This window comes from Tachypleus tridentatus, chromosome 2 (genome assembly GCF_004210375.1).
Source record: "Tachypleus tridentatus isolate NWPU-2018 chromosome 2, ASM421037v1, whole genome shotgun sequence".
Lineage (NCBI taxonomy): Eukaryota > Metazoa > Arthropoda > Merostomata > Xiphosura > Limulidae > Tachypleus > Tachypleus tridentatus.
Window position 1 is genome coordinate 8355610 of NC_134826.1, and position 14964 is coordinate 8370573.

At 36.8% G+C, this 14964-nt stretch overlaps 1 pseudogene across 1 annotated transcript in view; it reads left to right on the forward strand.

Annotated features, from left to right (window-relative positions):
- LOC143237687 (uncharacterized) overlaps nt 1–14495 on the forward strand; it is a 120476-nt pseudogene extending 105981 nt beyond the window's left edge. Inside the window, exons 3-7 of the transcript XR_013020197.1 lie at nt 2097–2332; nt 3182–3406; nt 6623–8553; nt 8839–8986; nt 9896–14495. The product of XR_013020197.1 is annotated as an uncharacterized LOC143237687 (transcript). The remainder of the gene's footprint in view (nt 1–2096; nt 2333–3181; nt 3407–6622; nt 8554–8838; nt 8987–9895) is intronic.
- Nucleotides 14496–14964: the final 469 nt, after the last annotated feature.

Consider the following 14964-nt stretch of genomic DNA (forward strand, 5'->3'; position numbering starts at 1 on the left):
ACATTAAATACGTCACAAGAAATCACATCGGCTTTTATTTGAAGTGATGTTAAACAACTCCTGTCAGCTCTTTGTGAAAAGCAGAAATTGACCAAGGTTTCCATATTTTCTTAAACAATGGGTGAAAAATATGAACTTTCATTATATTAAAGCTAAATGAAGTTTTAAAAGTCGTAACATTCAGTACAACAAGGGCGGACTGTTCTCCAATAAGACGTTAACATATAAATATTTGAGTAGGTTTCTAACTCTTATTATTTTTATTAGCAATAATTTTTATAAACCAATTTTTCTGATGGACGTCCTATTTTTTATTATAAAGTACTAATTCAGTGTTGAACTAAAGACTCAAGCTATGTGATATTACAACATGGCCCTTATGAGAACAGTTTTTACAACTTATGTTCTTTATAGTGTTACTCGATAAATAGTGACTGCTGTTATCAATGGAGGCCCGGCATGGCCAGGTGGTTAAGGCGCTCGACTAGTAACCTAAGGGTCGCGGGTTCGAATCCTAATCGCACCAAACATTATCGCCCTTTCAGCCGTAGGGGCGTTATAATTTACGGTCAATCCCACTATTTGATGGTAAAAGAATAGCTCAAGAGTTGGCGGTGGGTGGTGATGACTAGCTGCTTTCTCTCTAGTCTTACACTGCTAAATTAGGGACGGCTAGCTCAGATAGCCGTCGTGTAGCTTTGCGCGAAATTATAAAACAAAACAAATGTTACCAATGGCTTGACAATAAACCTAAAACATAGTTTTCATTGAAAATTCTAATATCTTATTTTCATATTTCATCTTCTGGTGTCTCCTTTGTCCAAAAAGAAACTTACACACTAAAAAAAATGAAAGATTAACTTTAGTAACAGTTGTTATTTGTTTTGGTTGTGACTGAGTTTCTTCTTTAAAAATCACTTTGTTACAAACTCTCACACCACGGTGCGTAGTTTATTACGAGTAGTGTACTTCCCCACCTTACTTAACCCAAGGTGGAAAAACGGTCATTACTGACGTCTCCTGAAGGTTCACCTTTCGAAAGCACTCGGGTTAAAGGGTTTTTATTCATTTCTATCATGTTTTTTTGAGCCTACATATTTTTTGACATCATGGAGTTCTAAAATTATGTACATTACTTAACAAACTATAAATCTTTATCAGTTTTAACTGTCAAGTTATTGACTCGTTTGGATTCCGACCGCAGGGCTTCAGACCCCTTACCATATTGTCACAATATACAGTTCTAATCAAGATACTGCTTTAAATTATTCACTCTCTAAATAAAGTACAGAGCTACCTAGTGGCAAATAGTGAAGTTAAGTGACTTTTTAAAAAAAAATTTTCTGTGACTCGTGTGTTATTCGTGATCCTGTAACAAAGGAACGTGGATCGGTGAACCTTTCGGTGCACAAATGGTTGATAACACCCGATTAGAGTAAAATGGTTGAAGTTTAAACAACAACAGCGCTTTAGAAGTTTGTTCCCAGTGTTTTTCTTTACGGATAATCTGTCGGTGTTTGAGATACGCCAAGTAGGAAATACGAGTCCTTTTTCAACGTTTTGGTGTGAAACAGTTCTTGTACCTGCGATATTTGCCGAAAATGAATAAACTGTTACGATGTGGAAGTCTCATTTGTAACTTAGTATTATTTTTTGTTTGTTTTTGAATTCGCACAAAGCTACTCGAGGGCTATCTGCGCTTAAACCTTCTATTAATACGTAAGTTTCGTCGAGAGGCATGCGTGTTTTCTTATACATCGGGCTATCTGCTGAGCCCAGCGAGGGGAATCGAACCCCTGATTTTAGCGTTGTAAATCCGTAGACTTACCGCTGTACTAGCGGGGGCTGTAACTTAGTAAGCGTTGGCATTTTAAAAGATTTCCAACTCGGAATTTTCATTTTCACCTCTTGAAATTACAAAATTATATTTAGGGCTTTATGGGGGTTATCGTACGGTACATAGGAGGCTTTAAAACGTAATACGAGGTGTAGCATAATTTAGTAACAACTAAAGAGAAAACTATAAAATAATTGAGAATTTTGTGATTTCATTTCACTGAATTCATTCCAGCAATTGTGTTTCTTTCTTTCAATAGATGTCAGCACTGCATTAGAACTTTATACCGTGATGTGCCCACATTGTGATAAAGTTTTATCTGGTAATCAAACTCTCTACGCTCTGCGAGATCATCTCAGACGAGTCCATAAAGATCTGCAGGAACCTTCACATCAGAATGAAGAAGCCAAGCACGTGTGTGTTAGATGTAGTTCATCATTTCTTGACAGGTCCCATCTGGAGAAACACGAACTTATCCACGCAGAATCGGATAAGGTTAGTCAAATATTGCGGGTATTACAATTATTAGAAACTAAAACACAACGTTGAAGAGAAATTTCGTTTATCCCAATGAGAACAAAGTGAGACTTCTATTTATATAATCCTTATTTAGGTATATAAAACTAACTGCTCCATGTAAAACATTCAAGAGAAAAGAATGGACGAACAAATATTTTAAAGACAATCCAGATGGCACGATTATTCTTTGAAGAAAGTTTGTTTGTTTATGAATTTCGCGCAAAGCTACTCGAGGGCTATCTGTGCTAGCCGTCCCTAATTCAGTAGTGTGAGACTAGAGGGAAGGCAGCTAGTCATCACCACCCACCACCAACTCTAGGGCTACTCTTTTTCCAACGAATAGTGGGATTGACCGTTGCATTATAACGCTCCCACGGCTGAAAAGGCGAGCATGTTTGGTGTGACGGGGATTCGAACCCGCGACCCTCAGATTACGAATCGAACGCCTTAACCCACCTGGCCATGAAGAAAGTAACCTAAACATCTAACTCCTATAGTTGACCTGTAAAAAGAGTTTAACCTTTCAGAGGAAGACTGTTGTTTGTGAGTGGTCAACCACTGCGGTTAGCGGATTAAATTAAACCTATTGACCCTGGATGATCTTAACTTGTAACGTGCAGGCGAAGAATGAAACTGTGTTTATTTCTTCGACCTTTTGATTTTTCGACCTGTTCTTGTACTGTCTTAACTTCTTCGGAAGTGTCTCAATGTATGATTTTAATAAATGTTTTCTCTCCACTTTCAGTTGTTAAGTGATCGTTTAGTTACGTTTCTCTCACTTTCTGTGTCAGAGAACCAACGGTGAAGTTTCTTTTGAAATTCCAGGAACATAAAGAAGTGAACAGTGATGACGTCAGTTCCAGTCTCCGGAAATACAAGTGCCTAGAGTGTGGAAAAGCTTTCAAATTTAAGCATCACCTGAAGGAACATGTTCGAATCCACAGCGGAGAGAAACCTTTCTCGTGTCCGAACTGTGACAAGAGGTTCTCACATTCTGGTTCTTACTCCACCCATATGACGAGTAGAAAGTGTATTATCATGCACTCCAAGGTATTATGAAACAAACGTACTACAGCCACTCCTTTCCTCTTCTATTGTCAAAACAAACGAACTACAGTCCACTCCTTTCCTCTTCTGTTGTCAAGACAAACGTACTACAGTCCACTCCTTTCCTCTTCTATTATCAAAACAAACGAACTACAGTCCACTCCTTTCCTCTTCTATTATCAAAACAAACGAACTACAGTCCACTCCTTTCCTCTTCTATTGTCAAGACAAACGTACTACAGCCCACTCCTTTCCTCTTCTATTGTCAAGACAAACGTACTACAGTCCACTCCTTTCCTCTTCTATTATCAAAACAAACGAACTACAGTCCACTCCTTTCCTCTTCTATTATCAAAACAAACGAACTACAGTCCACTCCTTTCCTCTTCTATTATCAAAACAAACGAACTACAGTCCACTCCTTTCCTCTTCTATTGTCAAGACAAACGTACTACAGTCAAGACCACTCCTTTCCTCTTCTATTGTCAAGACAAACGTACTACAGTCCACTCCTTTCCTCTTCTATTGTCAAGACAAACGTACTACAGTCCACTCCTTTCCTCTTCTATTATCAAAACAAACGAACTACAGTCCACTCCTTTCCTCTTCTATTGTCAAGACAAACGTACTACAGTCCACTCCTTTCCTCTTCTATTGTCAAGACAAACGTACTACAGTCCACTCCTTTCCTCTTCTATTGTCAAGACAAACGTACTACAGTCCACTCCTTTCCTCTTCCATTGTCAAGACAAACGAACTACAGTCCACTCCTTTCCTCTTCTATTGTCAAGACAAACGTACTACAGTCCACTCCTTTTCTCTTCTATTGTCAAGACAAACGTACTACAGTCCACTCCTTTCCTCTTCTATTGTCAAGACAAACGTACTACAGTCCACTCCTTTTCTCTTCTATTATCAAGACAAACGAACTACAGCCCACTCCTTTCCTCTTCTATTATCAAAACAAACGAACTACAGCCCACTCCTTTTCTCTTCTATTGTCAAGACAAACGTACTACAGTCCACTCCTTTCCTCTTCTATTGTCAAGACAAACGTACTACAGTCCACTCCTTTCCTCTTCTATTGTCAAGACAAACGTACTACAGTCCACTCAGACAAACGTACTACAGTCCACTATTCAAGACAAACGTATTAGTCCACTCCTTTCCTCTTCTATTGTCAAGACAAACGTACTACAGTCCACTCCTTTCCTCTTCTATTTTCAAGACAAACGAACTACAGTCCACTCCTTTCCTTTTTCTATTGTCAAGACAAACGTACTACAGTCCACTCCTTTCCTCTTATATTATCAAAACAAACGTACTACGGTCCACTCCTTTCCTCTTCTATTGTCAAGACAAACGAACTACAGTCCACTCCTTTCCTCTTCTATTATCAAGACAAACGTACTACAGTCCACTCCTTTCCTCCTCTATTATCAAGACAAACGTACTACAGTCCACTCCTTTCCTCCTCTATTATCAAGACAAACGTACTACAGTCCACTCCTTTCCTCCTCTATTATCAAGACAAACGTACTACAGTCCACTCCTTTCCTCCTCTATTATCAAGACAAACGTACTACAGTCCACTCCTTTCCTCTTCTATTGTCAAGACAAACGTACTACAGTCCACTCCTTTCCTCTTCTATTGTCAAGACAAACGTACTACAGTCCACTCCTTTCCTCTTCTCAGTAGTACGCTACCCCACCTATCCACACATCCTGTAGAGAGACTATTATCTCTAGATATTATAAACTATAATTATGTACCAATGGTTTAAGTAACTTGCACAAAGTAGAGGTGGAAAAATACTGCTTTCTAAAATCATCTTAAACCACCTCCCACGATCCCCCCCCCTGAAGACTTATAACACTAAAATACGGATTTCAATACTTGTAGTGAGCACAACATATCTTACACCCTGGCCAGTTTCAAAATCATTGATCACACGCAAATTTGTTGCAAAAACGTTTTTTGTTCGTGCATCCGAAGTTAAGAGAAAAAGTTATGTTCCTAACGTTTCTCTCATTTTAAAAACTATAATTTTTTTTAATCTACGAAATAACTTTATGAATAAAGAGTGAGATACCTTCTATGCACATAGAATCCAGTTTTTAACTGTGTCTTAACTGGCACAAGAGGTTCAGGATATTAAACTGTTCTGTTCTGGACCGTATGATAATCCAGTGTAGCTAAACCCAGATAACAGCTGCGTAGACGGAAACAGTTTTGATGGTGCTTTGCTCACGGGCACCACATTATGACGCTTGTCAGCCTCGGATTCGTAATCGTCCAAAGTTTAAGTAATCGAACCATGAATCTTGAGCAGTGTGGTACCTCGGATGTGTTATAAGAGCGACTGTCAAATTCCACTATTTTTCAAACAAGTACTGTAATATTTAGGTATAACGTACACAAAACTTAACTGTCTGAGGTTGATAGTTTTAGCACTTCGAGTGTTATTAGAACATTTTTAAAACTTAAAATTCACTACTATGCGTTTTTACATGAATATATCCGTAACTAAAGTAGCGTAGAACCAACAAGGTAATGAATTCTTATACAAACACGTACATTTTCATTTAACCGCTGTGTGTGTGTGTGTGTGTGTGTGTGTGTATCTGTTCTTGTATATTTTACATTTCTTTGACCGTTCAGCACCAAACCTGATACAGGATGAAACGAGGGGGACTGAAACCCTTATCTAATTTCATATTGAAAGAATAATTAAACAGTATGTTTATGTATTTTATTGAATATTTTATTAAGTAAGAATAAATAAAGTAGAAGAACAATTTCCTGTCTTCAGTTACAAACGAGTTTTTATTTCACTAACGAACGGATGTACTACAGTTAATGAATTTTATTACTGTGTGGACCAGCACCCAGCTCTCTGTAAGTAACTTTGTTACTGTGTAGACCATCACCCAGCACTGTGTAAGTAACGTTATTACTGTGTGGACCACCACCTAGTACTCTGTAATAAACGTTATTACTGTGTGGATCACCACCTAGTACTCTGTAATAAACGTTATTACTGTGTGGATCACCACCTAGTACTCTGTAATAAACGTTATTACTGTGTGGACCACCACCTAGTACTCTGTAATAAACGTTATTACTGTGTGGACCAGCACCCCAGTAGTTGACTGTATAATAAACTTTATTAACATTCAGTCAGTTTTAGATAAAGCTAAGTTTCTTCTTTGCAATAGGTTCGAAAATATGACACTAAACCTTTAACAATTTCTGGATCTAACCACAACACCATCCGCCCAAGCTTGTCAAAGTACACTGCTGCAGAAAGTGGCTCTTCTGAAGAACACGTGCCAATAGAAGTTGTTTCATCTGATGTGGACACGCCAACCAAGTGTCTTACGGGAAGTACATCTTTTCCTTCTATAGAAGTTTCATCGATGTCTCTGGATCATGCTCGGAACTCTGACATTCCAGGAAACTATTGTAATGGAAATATTTCATCTACTCATACATCGAGTTTGTCTACATTACTGATTAATTCCTCAAAAACTCGTAGTGAGTTTGTGGCGAGACAAAATAAAGTTGATAACTACAGCAAAGAAACAAAAACTACTACGTCATCTGGGGTCTTTCCCACAGATAGTGATTTAATAGCAGTTAAAAAGATCCTTGAAATTGTTGATGAAACGGTTTCTAAGCAGCCACATTCGAGGAATGGTCATAGCAGACTTCTTTCTGAATTGTTGAATGGACCATCTTGGTCTAGTCCTCTGAACATTCCTTTATCTGGAAACAAGACAGAACATAATCCTGACGATCGAAAAACCTATCCTCTGGATGAAGAACAATTTGTATACAAAACCTATCCTCTGGATGAAGAACAATTTGTACACAAAATGCAGTACAGTAATCATATCCAATCTCTGAAAATGGCGACTGGCGGAAAACTGTTGGAAAATATGCCATTAAGTAACTCGGATATAGAATGTGTTAATAATTGTCTCAGTACCACGAACCAGAATAAAGACACGAATTCTACATGTCTTGGAAGTGTGGATGAAAGCGACATTGATAAAAACCACAGAGGTTCCTACTTGAAAGATGTAAGGAATGTTGAAGATCAGAATACACTAAGCATAAATAAATTAAAAGTTCTAGAAGCCTTTCGTGATAGAAATCCAAGTTCAACAAAGTATGAAGTTATGAAGTTTGCAAGAGAAATTGGTTGTTCCTCACGGATGGTGCAAGCGTGGTTTCAGATAAATAAGAATGAAAACTTTTCGCCAAATACTATAGTCCAATCAACAGACAAGACGTTAGCAACCTATGCAAACAGAGAATCTCCTGTTTCCCATGAATTCCAACAGTATTGTGACAGTCATGTTCTAAGAATCCCACGCTACGAACCCCCATGTCTGCTCAAGTTTCCTGCCTCGTCAAGTTTACATTCAGGGTATGGAGGTGAACTTGTTTCTGATCGAGCTACAGCGCCCTCTGCTCACTGCCAAGACCGTAGAGTTTCACTAATCTTTCCACAAGATGGCACTGACGAAAACAAGATGCTCAAGAATAAACTGGTTTTCTCGGGCGTTGATTTGCCCCTTGACCTATCGTTGAAAAAGGCACAGAATAATTCTTTTTATGAAAGCAATGAAGAGCCACGTCAAGTGCCAACATATAAGTATGAAGCTATTAATCTCAGTCAAAAATCCAGTCGAGGAACAGCGGAATCCAAGGAGAGTGGTGAACAGTGTTCTTTGCTTGAAGGTCCCTTTGAGAGGCATCAGCCTTCAAACACAACTGTGAAAACCAAGATTCTGTCTTCAGAGTATTGACCAAAGATAGGTCAACTGGGTCCGTGATATACAACGATTCTGTTGTTTCTGATCATTCTCTTTCTTTGCCAGAAGGATCACCTTTGGTAAATCATTCCAATTCCAGAAGTCCTCCACAGAATTCTCCAATAACGCCTGTGATTATGGATTCAAGAACTTTAAGTCCTGCCAGTGGTTCTTCGTTAGAAGCCGGGAGTGAAGGACTACCATCCTCTCCTGAACAAAGCAGCCCGAAGGGAAGATACAGTCCAGAGACATTCGACCAGAAAACCTGTTCTTCTAACAGCAATGACAGTTGGAAAATGACTAAATCGAAAAGGTTCATGAAAAAGGTACGGCAGATTTCTGTTTAAGTACTTGTATTGGTTGCATTTTTTTATCTATAAGTGGTAAAACATTTGAAACTATTCACTGAAAACATGTGAAGGATACATCAGTTTAAAATTCCTTATTTTCACATCAAAATCTGATTAAAAGAGGAAACATACCCCCAACCCTGACTCAGTACTTCAGTAACACAGCTTTCTGATTTTCTACTGTTATTGTTACTTTTGTAAGTTTTGACAACCAAACTTGTGGTCTAAACTGAAGTAACTTGTTATTAACGTTGTTTCTAGGTTAATAGAAGAGAACGTAGAGAAGATGAAATGAAGACAAAGATCCCGTGTATGAGTGTAGATGGAGAGAGGGTGTATAGATGTGATGAGTGTAACAAAATGTTTAACAAGCAGAGCTCACTCACTCGACACAAATACGAACACTCAGGTGAGTAAATACGTAACATTCACATACACCGCAGACTTGTGGGGTGTACTTTCAATGTTTCATTATTTTAAGATAGATTAATACAAATAAACGAAAGAAAAACTTCTATTAGAATTATTTTAGAAATATAATAATCCATAGGTGGTGAAATTTCAATTGAAACTGAAACTTTTTTGGTAAAGAACGTTATGTCATCTGTTTTAGGGACACTCAGCATTGTTTATTAGTTTTCTTATTAAAGATATGTCTATAACATGTGGAAAAGTTAATTTCTTTTTTCAAAATTGTTTTATGGTTTCAAATATTAAAATCAGTAATAACGCCATCTTCCGAATTAAAACACCTAACGCTGTAGAGAATTGAAACAATAACCAAGTCGAACTGAAACTTCAACAATAGAATTTAAACAATAACCAAGTACAATTGAAACTCAACAATCAAGTTCGAAGTATATTGTACTTGCTAACATAGAACAATGTTTCGATAAATAAAACTACGCTTAACACCAACTAATCCTACAAACTTCCGTGCCTCTATAGCGGCACAGCCGTATGTTTGCGGACTTACAACGCTAGAATCCGGGTTTCGATATGCATGGTGGGCAGAGCACTGATAGCCCATTGTGCAGTTTTTTGATTAATTACAAACAAACATTGTTTTCTTATTTGTTCAATGTTCGGGCGTTACGCCTGCTTCTGATAGAGGTTGCAGTTGTGTATGATGTGTCAACGTTACGCAAGTTGAAACATGTAAATAAAACATTTTTCCGACTTTGTTCACACCCTGATTCATTCGTTTAGGTATCTAACACTTTTCGTGTTTTTACAATAACTGGTTCTACTAAAACCAGTATTTTCGAAAGAACCTGTTGTTTAATATCATGTTTGTTTCACATTTATTTGTCTGTAGGCCTAAGACCATACCAATGTGATGAATGTAGCAGGGCTTTCAAACACAAGCACCACCTAACGGAACACAAGAGATTACACAGCGGCGAGAAGCCTTTTCAGTGCCGGAAGTGTCTTAAACGGTTCTCTCATTCCGGCTCATACAGTCAGCACATGAACCATCGTTTTAACTACTGCAAGCCGTACCCACAGGCAACACATGAACCATCGGTTTGACTGCTGCGTACCGTACCCACAGGCAGCACATGAACCATCGGTTTGACCGCTGCTTTTCGTACCCACAGGCAACACATGAACCATCGGTTTGACTGCTGCGTACCGTACCCACAGGCAGCACATGAACCATCGGTTTGACCGCTGCTTTTCGTACCCACAGCCAACACATGAACCATCGGTTTGACCACTGCTTTTCGTACCGATAGTAGGAATAACAGAAATACATAACGATATTTGTTCCTGTTACTTTCTTAAAACGATAAAAGAAACACGTGACCGTCTAGCTATTTTTTTCTGTTCTTTTAGTTTAGTCCCAACAACAACGACTCGAAAAACTTCAAGTTAAAAGGACATCAAACTCATTGCCAGCAGCCATTTGTTGCCTTTCTCAACACGACAAGGAGGGAAGCTGTCAGTGCCGCGAACAACCACGTGCTCATTAGTTCACAAATAGAAAAAAGTGTGCCAAATAGCTGTACAAATCAGTGATTGGTCCCTTTATGTTAAATAAGGTGTGCTCTAGATAACTCCTTATTCTATAAATAAATTAGCTTAGCATACTTTAAAATATTTCTCCCAGAAACTTATTTTATTTTTGAGTACGTGTATATATTAATATATAGAAGTAGGAAACACCTTGTATTACATTTTAATTATAAGTTTAACTAATATTCAACAGAGGGCGGTTTCGTATTTTCCACTCGTCTCTGTAGGTTCCGAGTTTCCCACTTTATTGAATACGAGCTTTGTTAAGTTTTAAACTATCTTTTATTACCACTTTGTTAAGTTTTAATTTATCTTCTTTTATTACCACTTTCAACAAGTTCGGGATATCACAATAAGTCACGTGATAAATAAATACTTCAAGTGTTGAAGTTACCACCACAATTCTGAAATCATTGCACTTGCTTTACACGTGTAAATAATATATATTAGGCAGAAAGAAAATACTCGGACACTTTTAATAATAGTGTAAATTTTATAATAGGTTGTATTGAATTAATGCTAACGTTTTTATAAGATAGCCTTATTGTGTATTCTGTTATTGTACTTTAGTTTTATTGGCTGGAATAACCTAGGAAGCTTTATATGTGGATAAACTATATATCAAGTGCCAAATTTAAACAACTGTTGTAAAATAGTTATGTTTTATGTTCAAAGTAATCATGTAGATAAACTGAGGTAAGAGAGATCGTGTTATGCCTACGTAACATATTATAAATCGAGTGCCAAATATATGTGGTCTATTCATGACTCTAAAGTCAGTCTTAGCCAAATTTTTTAACCATGAAGTGAGTCTTAGTCAAGCTTCCTAACCCTAAAGTAAGTCATCATCAAGTTTCTTAACTCTAAAATCATTCTTACTTAAACTTCATAACCCTAATACCAGTCTTAGTCAAACGTTTTAAAAGAGTAATCAGTGACACGAAATTTGATGTTAATTAACAGATTATTATTGTACTTTGTTGTATGGATAATAATTTTAATATAAGATAAGCTGTAGTAACACTGACTTTATTGTAAATAATTTAGGACAACACCAGTTTTGGCGTAGTTAAATATGGCGATATTAATATAATTTTCACGTAACAAAGCTGCAGTATTTATTATTACTCTCGCCATAAAATAATACTTTAACTGATGTTAAAATACGACATATGTTAAATTAGTTCAGTTTAACAACTGTCACTGTTATTCAAAGCCACTGTGTAAATATAAATACCTTTTGAGCAAAGATCGACACCACAGTAATTCCTATTTGTTTCTTAAGCCTAAAAGCTACACAGAGGTCAATTTTACCACCAAGCCGCCAGAGGAAGTCATAACCCTCGACATGACATGCCAAGTGATTGTTTTTTTAATAACCTTTACAACCTACGAACTTTAAACTAAACTTTCCACTTCGAAGTAAACTTTTCCAAACGTATATTACGGTGAATGTCGTCTGTTAACACCTCTTCTGGACAATTTTAAGCTTGAGAACCATACCCGGCCCAGCATGGCCAGGTGGTTAAGGCACTCGACTCGTAATCTGATTCGAATCCCCGTCACATTAAACATGCTCGCCCTTTCAGCCATGGGGGAGTTATAATGTGACAGTCAATCCTACTATTCGTTGGTGAAAGAGTAGCCCAAGAGTTGGCGGTGGGTGGTTATGACTAGCTGCCTTCCCTCTACTCTCACACTGCTAAATTAGGGACGACTACCGCAGATAATCCTCGTGTAGCTCTGCGCGAAATTCAAAACAAACCAAAAAAGAACCATATCCATTGAAATATTTAGGTTCCATGACTTCTTACCTGCTGACAAGTATACACGACCTTTCGGTTGAGTTACACTTTACATATAGTATTTAATTAACGGATTACCCACGTGGGTATAACCACCCACACAATTAACCATGTAGGGCCTTCTGTTGGTATTAATGCTACGTGAGTAAGAAAATCACAAATTTATAATAGCAGGAAGCGAATCTGTTTCTATGGAAACATAGAACACGCAAAATTTGTGTTAAGCGACTGATAAGGCCCCTTAATAGTAATACTAAATACCAAATATTTTCAGTAAAATAACTAAATTAATTTTTTTACTGAACTCCTTCTGTGTGTGTGTTACCAACTGTTAATTTACAAAGACTGTTGACCTTATTATTTCCACTTTGACGTCAGCGTTTCGTCAGTAAATTAACTTGTAATATCAATTCACAGATAACATAATTCGCATTTATTTATCCAAGGGCTGGAAGTCATCTAATGATTACTGTGCCGATCTGTTGGTCTGAGGGTTTATGGTTTGCTCCCCGTTGCTCAAAATTGCGCCTGCATTTTAGAAATAATCATAAGAGTAACAGTTCAAAGCACTGTTCAACTAGAGTCGTTTAAGAATCGGCGGTGGGTGTTACTGACTAGTTTTATTTATTCTAGTCTATCAGTCCAAAACTCAGTACAGTTAGCACAGATAACCCTTGTGTAGTTTTGCGCGAATATCGGAAACAAACAAGCATACACATAATCTATACATACCAGTTATATAAAGTTACAAATTTTGGTTTAACTTTAAAGACACATCTGCACAAAAGTGGGCGTGTGATCCCAGCAGGTAAAATGTCTTAGAAACTCTGTATGTTGGCGGTGTACGTTTTTATCGTACTGCTGAAAACTGTTGGCAGATGTGTTAAAAATCTTCATGGTCAAATGGCGACTTTTTCGGGAAATGTTAAAGTGTATTTGTATGTAAAGAAAGATCGGGTTTACCGTTAATTATTAAGAGTTTAAGTTAATCAAGAGATTTTACAAAGCAACGAACTTTGAACAAACGTAATTTATTACTTAAAAATATAATAAAGGTTTTAACTGTGAGACTCGAGAAGCACGTGATGAAATAACTGCAGTTTGAATACTCGGAGAAGTTTTAAGGGATGAATGTATTTATACACCTATTAAAATGTAAGTATATTATATCACATTTAGTTTATCACGGTAATAAAAGTTAGATATTTTACAACATTAACAACGAACAAATAAAAACGACAGACTTATTTTTTATTGAAAATGTTCAGATCTGTGTTGCAGCAGGTAACTATAGTGTCGCCATCTACTTTGATATTTCTCTGATTATAAGAGGAAAATCATTTAAAAACAATATTTCTCTGTTATTGTTTCGTTAAACATGTGAACTTTCATTTTTGTATGTTTAGAGAGGAAGTAATTTAGTTATTAGTTGTTACGAAATACTTGGTTTTTTTAGTTGAAAATGTTTATGTTTTTGTTACTTAATCAATGGAAAAACAACTCATAGTTTAATATTTTGTGTTTAAATTCATTCTCATAAGTGGAAGTTTATTTACTATTTCGATGTACTAGTTGTGTTGTTTTTATTAAATATATTCTAAACACAAAAGTTACCTATTGTGTTAGGCCTTTTGGATTTTCTTAACGTATAGAAAGTTTTCGTGTCCAGACATTTATTCTAGTTTTACAGTTTTCGTCTGGCAATTTATTAATTTGCGAATCTCAATATTTGAAGATTGTTTTTATTGTTTGGATTATTTTCTGTACGCAATGATATATATTTGTCTTCTGCAGACGTTTTTTAAACTATAGTAATTTTTAAAAAATCAGAAGGGTTAAAAACAGCGAATTTCAAACGTGCCAATCGAATTTTTATTTTAACTCAATATAAAACTCCTCTAAAATTTTTGTTCGTAACTCAAGAGATTTTTCTAAATATTTATATGTATATACAAACCTGTTTGCAGGATTATTAGCTCACGTGAGTGATTACAATTGATCAGACACCGAACTAATGCCATTATATAACATAATATATTTATGTAATTATTTATTTCATTGTATTTTTTGAATAATAATAAAATTTGTTTAAGTATAAAATATTTTCGTCGTGTTTTTTTCTATATATCATAAACACTTCACCAGAGGGCCAAAAGGGGCACGTGTCACCCCACTTTGAATATTTTATCAGAAACATTTCTTCTTTAAATTTCATTCGTTGCTTTAGCGGTGTCGTACAACAATATGGTTAGGGGGCGCTCGACTCGCAAAATGAGGGACGCAGGGTCGAGTTCCCTTCCCATGCTCCCTTTTCACCATGGGGGCGTTATAACGTTACGGTCAATCCCACTATATATGTTGTTGATTAGCTTCCTTCCCTCTAGTCTCTCTAATTTAGTAAATTAGGGAAAGCTAGCGCAGACAGCCCTCGCGTAGCTTCACGTGAAATTCAAACGTAACCAATTTCCCTCACCAAACTTTCAACAAACTTAGGGGCAACTGATTTGTAGATAAGGAGAAAATTGTTGACACCAGAAAGTTTGTCAGCTTATTGGATGAATTT